This window comes from Morone saxatilis, unplaced genomic scaffold (assembly GCF_004916995.1).
Source record: "Morone saxatilis isolate NCDOM2014 unplaced genomic scaffold, NCSU_SB_2.0 Contig0, whole genome shotgun sequence".
Lineage (NCBI taxonomy): Eukaryota > Metazoa > Chordata > Actinopteri > Moronidae > Morone > Morone saxatilis.
The window spans coordinates 2,308,180-2,314,707 of record NW_023339650.1 but is presented as its reverse complement, the minus strand read 5'-3'; the positions used below and the strand labels follow the sequence as shown (position 1 = coordinate 2,314,707).

Genomic DNA, 6,528 nt, shown 5'->3' with positions numbered 1-6,528 from the left:
CACAATGTCCCCGGTTTGATTCCAGTTGTTGCATGTTATATCCCACTCTCACTCCCCTTGTTTCCTGTCTGCTACTATACTGCCTTTTATCAAATAAAGGCAAATACGGGTAAAAAAAAAATCCTTTTTGTATAATTATCTCATCCTGTTTTCAAGATGAATCAACTTCAAGAACATTATCTTGTATTGGCCCTAAGTGTGCAGAGATCTTCATATTCTTCATATATTCTTAACCAGGACTGTGACGGAATGAGGGAGATCAGCGCATCAGAATTATGAACAACTGCATTTGTTTCAAGAAAACTCAGGAAACCGGTTGGGGGACTAGGTTGGAAGAAATGGGTTGAAACAATAATACTGTCGCAGATCTTTTCACCTTGTTTAAAGAAAATAAAACTTATAGACAGGTGACTTGTTTTTGTACCACATCCACAAAACCTGTTGTTTCATAGCAAAAACAAAACCTCTAAAACTCACTCGCAAATGTGCCCACTCGAGAGCCCCCATCAAGCGGCTGCCTGACAAATTTACGGAAACACAATACATAAAGATGTACACGGCAAGCATACACTACAGTCACAACGGGCAAGCAGAGAGCAGATGACCAGTACATAAGGTTCCTCCACAAACAGTCAATGTCACTGTGCTCTGTCCACAGAGCAGAGGGACACTCCACAGCGCAGGGAGCAGGAGGTGTTTTGTGTTCTCTACAGACCGTGTTGTCGGGCTGCCCAGTGACCAGAGAGTACAAGAGCTATTGCCCCTCTCCCCTCTCTCTGCTCATCTCTCCCATCTTATAACATTAAGACTGTGCCTCTCTGTGCTTGTATCCTTGGCAACCTGCCTCCAACAATGGAGAGAGCTCTGGCCTCAGCATGGGAGGAGTACAGTGCCATGGAGAGGAAAAGCAAGGGCGAGGGAGATAGAAGGAGATGGAAAACTGGCAGACAGGCTGGGAAGAAAGGGAGAGTGAAGGAACGAGTGTTTGACGCGCGCGGATGTGTGGGTCAAAAAGAGGTAACAGAGGGAAGGGTTAAGCCGAGGAAAGAAGCGAGACAGATGAGACGTGGATGACGGAGCCAAACCTGTGCAAGCTGTGAGCTTAGTGTTAGTGGATCAGTGGAGATCTGTGTCACTCTTGAGCTGATAAAAGTTGGACGGAAATCAAGATCAAGGCAGGATGGATCTGGACCTTGAACCTCGATCACACCACTTCACGAGCCTCTCAGCAGTCCAAAGCCTGTGAAGATGCCACCGAAATAGAAGACAGCCTTGTTTGACGCAGCTCTAATTCCATAATCAGAGTTCTGGCACTGCAGCCAACATGGAGCTGATTATGTGCACTGATCGTGTAAATCCAAGTTTGATTTTACAAGTTTTTATTTTAATTTTCCATTCCCTTTATTTGAATCTCAACAAATCCCTCATTAAAAACATTTTCAAACACACTGAAATTTTTAGAATAAGAGTTCAGAACAATATTTGTATGCAAAACCACAACTTGTTAGGGAAACCACACTGTTCTGCAGGGGAAAATCATGTGGGACAAGAGAGACAAAATTGCCACAGCATGCTTCCTCTATGACTACGACACGTATAAGAGGTAAGAACAGTGTAAATCCTACTCTGTGGATGGAGGGGAAAACCAGAGTGAGGGACGTTTGCATACAGAGGACTGTGTTCATCGTCTCTTCCCCCACTGCAGCCAAGCTGAACCATTGAGATTAATTGCTTATGATCAAATCAGCAGAAGCTGTGCAAATTAAAGAGCGGGGCCAGGCCACACCCCTCCTCCTTCACCACCACAACATCTCCCACCCACCCCCCAGCCAGGCCCAATGGACAGTGCGTGTGACGAGCCCCAGCGCTTATTCAAGGCTACAAACTTGTCATTTCCTCTTTTCCCGGAGAGGAACATAGCTCAGAAAGGGCTCGAAATGGAGCAAGGGGTCGGTCAAATAGTGGATGCGTGTGCACACACATACAGTACATACAGCCTCACATGGACATGCACACACACACACACACACACGCACACACACACACACACACACAACACACACACACACAGAGTCAAGCTAGCTTGCATAACTTTGCTGTGTCTGCTGTGACAGTGCAACTTCACCGGGGCACCCATGCTGCCTCAAGTGCTGTCGGGAATATCAGAACCACCATGTTGGGTTGCACCTGAACGACCCACCTCTATCAGACTGGGGAAAGTGAAAGTTCCCAGTCAGTGTTAGCAGTGAGGCGTTCAATAAAGTTGCACAAGAGCTGCCTTTGGCTAATAATTCATAGAAAGGGCGCGAAGTTTACTACTGCGCATTCAGCACGCCGCTCTCCGAAAGTAAGAGTTTCCGAGGGGCACCTGAAGGCAGCGTTCTCCTACAGCAGAGCACCGTCGCTGTGAGATCACTCATCCAAAATCACCGTCACTTCACTGCTACAACGCCTGCAGCTGCCCGCGCGCTGCCTCCGCGCTCACCACAAACTGCGCACGTTCACACGCACTGACACTAAAACACAAGTTTGATATTTCCGCCGGACTCACCGTTAGTTGTCTGCTTTTTGACAGTTTGTCGGGAGTCTCCGAGCGTCGCTGTCACCGCTACGATCCGCCCACCCGAGTGTGCACTCTGCTGGCCGCAGACTAACGTGCTCCTCCCCGGAGAGCCTCTGCTCCAATCACAGGTCGAGGTCGCTGACTGGCTGTCGTGTTGTCCAATGGGATCGACGCTACGCTCTGAGTGGCGATGGTATTGTCCAATAACAGCATTCAAACCCTGGGCAGACCTTTCGTCGTCACTTAATGTACTTTTGACGGACACCCTGTGCATACAATGGAGTAGTTTGACTCCTTTTACGGGACGGTGCCGGTCCAATCGCCGGGGGGAACGGGCTCTGAGTGCGGACACGGCCCAGGAAGACGCCCTGATACCGCCCAGATCACTGGAATGTCACCGGGATGAGTCCGGTCAGAAACAAGAATATACACCGGCAAATTCACCTGTATTATAGACGGAGCAGGTAATGATAAATAAAAAGTGTGACAATTGAGTTTAATTCTTCTCAAACATTTCACGACAAATTACAATTATGTTTAATATCTCTGATTTAACTTTTGATAATGAGTTCAACTAACGCGGACGATAGACAGAAACATCATGTTTATTTAATGTTTAACTCAGTGTATCCGCCAACGTTCCCCTCTGTGATGGTAAAATTACAATAACTTTCCATATTAAGAACCTCTGAAGCAGTTGGTAGGTTTATAGTGACACCTTGTGACTGAAATGGCTAACAACAGTTCCATGCCTCTCTCTTTCTCTGCATCATCTGTCAGCCTCCTCCTGCCCCTCCATCCAGGACCGAGCACCCAACCTGGGGTGACAGGCATGGCCTAGCCAGCTATGATGTCACTGGGATCCAGTAATTATTTCATTTCAAGAAGATTCATAAACAATCTATACCTTAAGTGTGTGCCTGACAGCTGAACGGCTTTGTGCATGGACATTACTGCACACACAGCACAGTCCTTACATGTTCGCTGATAAAGATTTTAGAATGACAACATTTCCTGATTCCTTCTGCTCTCTGATGTTCCAACAGGAAATGAGGCACAGATATAGCTGTCCAGTGATTATACCAAAATCTCTCACCTCATTTATCACTTTAATTCATTGATCAATAATGAGAAATACCTCTTTTTATTTTATTGTACATAAGAATTACATATATTTTCTTTCTTATTTTAGATGGTATTTTATGTTTTGATTATATATTCAATTTAAATATAAATTTAAACAACAATTTTATACAACTTCCTTCAATCTGTGGAACTTGACAGTAACATTTTTGCAAAGAAATAAGTCAAATTTATTTTCCAGCACTTCTTCTTTCTTCCCATTGAACAGCCATTTTTTGTGGCTGGAGCAACCACCAAATTTAAAATCTGCCCCTGCCTGGCTGCCCCACAGCCGTTAGTACTTACACACAGGGCAGTAGGCTAGAGGGAGAATCTCCATCTGTGTGTTGGCACTGACATTATTTCCTAAGTGATTATTGTTACTCTCAGAATGCATTAAAATTCATACATTTATACAGTAGTCTTTTATCTCAGGGGCATGCAACTCATTATTTTACTATTTCTAAAATCATAGCGGCCCCCTCCCTCTGGAAATCTCTCCCTAAACACAACTGTGACTTGCAGTTTTTAGAGCCCTGCGTAACAAAGTGTGAAACCTTGTCAACAATAGCAAAAGCATTTTAATGGGCTCATTATTGGTGCACATTTCAATGTACTGTTTGGATTGTACAATAAACAAATACAGTGCAGAATTCTTACACTTGTCCTATCCTTACATCTTTTACAGGCACAGGCCAAGAGGCCCAGGGGCTCAGGGAGCCTCATAGAGTCTGTATGAATGACTGTTGGAAAGTCACAGAGCTCAGTCACAAGTAGACTGTTCCTCTTTATCTCCAATATGGAGCCTGAGCTAATATTTATCTTTATTTGAATTTTGTAATGTTTCTCTTCATAATACATAGACACATTGCAAATCTAGGCTACAGTAAACCTATTCAAATGAGAAAAGTAATTTAAACATGTTTGCTCTTCTTTAAAGAAAATACAACATGCATTACAGGTTTATTTGTGGGGAACAGTGTCAGTGTGGGTCTGTTGTGGCAAGCTTTGATACCGATTCAGACAGACAGTTTCTCTTCATCTCCAGCTCATTAGTTCATTATGCTCAACCAGCAGCAGGTTAACCTGCAGAACCCCTCCAGAAATATGACTGCAGGGGTGAGGTGGGTGGAAGGGGGTCCTTCATGTGCGAACGCATCAGAATGTTTCTAATGCGTTCACAAGAAACCAGAAAGTGTTTCTGTTGTGGAACGACTGTTTGAGGGTCTCCATGTGGACGATTTCAGGAGCTATAGTCATTATGTTCATATTTTTTCAGCTATATGGAAGATGAAGAAGGAAGTTACTGGAAATATTGTGTAAGGATTAATTGTTCAATGTGGTCATTGTATGAATTTTAAAAGCCTGATATGCATTCATGACACAAGACTGGGGCCTTTTCTTATTTAAAAAATGGTTTCTCTCAGGAGAGCAGAGTGCTCTTCAGGACTAAAATATAAAAAGAAAAAAAAAGTTCAGTTCTTCCCTGAGCAGAGAGAGTGCAGGTTAATAAAGGCAAAAGTTTCACTAGAAGTCATAAGGATCAGTCCTGACATCATGGTTTTGCTTTCAAAGAGGTTTATTGAAAGAAATATTTTGAAATTTTATAAAGTTCAACCATTGATAATGCTATCACACAATCAGAACCTGGAGCTTCACCATTTCCCCCTCCGACTCTCTTCAACATTTGATATGAATAATGTATTATGAGCACTCCACTGGCCAGCCCAATGTTATAGTAAAACTGTAGTGAACTACAGGGAGTTCAAAGAGTCTACACTATTAAAAAGATGAGTCATTTTCTAAACATCTGTGAGTGTCTTGGAAAATTACACAACTCAGAACATTTCAGCACATTGTGTGTTAAAGATATGCTATTGCTATCACATTTTAACACCTCATGCACTGAAAAGAAGGTAAGATTCCAAAACTGCACTCGGATGTGTTGAGAACAGTCAGTCTTCAGTGCGTCCCAGCAGGAGTTGTAATATTTTAGGTGCATTTGATTTAACTTTCCAGGCAGGAGTGAAAACACGGCCCAGACAAGGAAAATCAAGCACTCCTTGCAATTGGGAACAGTTCTGCCCAGGACTGCCACACATGCATCACTCAGTTACAGTGGTTTGCAACCAAAGATACAAATATACAATATAATATTGTATCATCTAGGATCACTATATTTGCAGCTATTCAGTACCCCTCTCTTCCATGACCTGGAAGTAGTATGTATATATATGTATATATAAATATGACTCTCCCGTAACCCGGAAGAATTCAGTGTTTCACTCTACACACAGTTTGCAAGCATACAGCAAAAATCAGCTGCTTTGCACGTCAAACCCTCTCATTGCTGGATGGTTTTCAGCGCAGCATGCAAGTAAAAATGTGCACAATATTAAAAGTCTTCAGCTTCATCACCCTCATCACCATCATATCCATTTTTACCATGGATGGACAGCCTTATCCACATCTTTTTTTTTTTAATAAGGTGATTATCTCCATAAGAAATTAGAGCAGACTTTATTTATTTAGTATATTTTCCTCTATAGTATTCTGCATTTCAAAGCATGCCAAAGACATTTTTCAGTTTCTGCATAGTGCTGGCTATACGAGTGCCAAAGAGTTTTGATTCCTTTACAAGTAGTAGAAGTTGGTATGTACAGGCAAGGAATGACAGAGCAGATCCAGTGCTGTGTAAACGGTACCAAACCCCCCCTCCCCAAGTGCTCAAAATATCTACAAATACAGGACCCACGTCTGTCGGGAACTCTTAGAAAGTTGAACAGAGCTGAAAAAAGCTCAGCAGTATGGAAGAGCCATTAAGGAAGGTGTGTGTGTGTGTG

At 43.1% G+C, this 6,528-nt stretch overlaps 1 protein-coding gene across 5 annotated transcripts in view; it reads right to left on the bottom strand.

The window, feature by feature from the left end:
• Positions 1-2,662, bottom strand: part of LOC118322175 (microtubule-associated protein 4) — a 107,641-nt gene extending 104,979 nt beyond the window's left edge. For all 5 annotated transcript variants that reach the window (XM_035653784.1, XM_035653774.1, XM_035653802.1 and 2 more), the window contains exon 1: positions 2,552-2,662. The gene's annotated coding sequence lies outside the window, so the exon portion shown is untranslated. The remainder of the gene's footprint in view (positions 1-2,551) is intronic.
• Between the last annotated feature and the right edge of the window lie 3,866 nt (positions 2,663-6,528).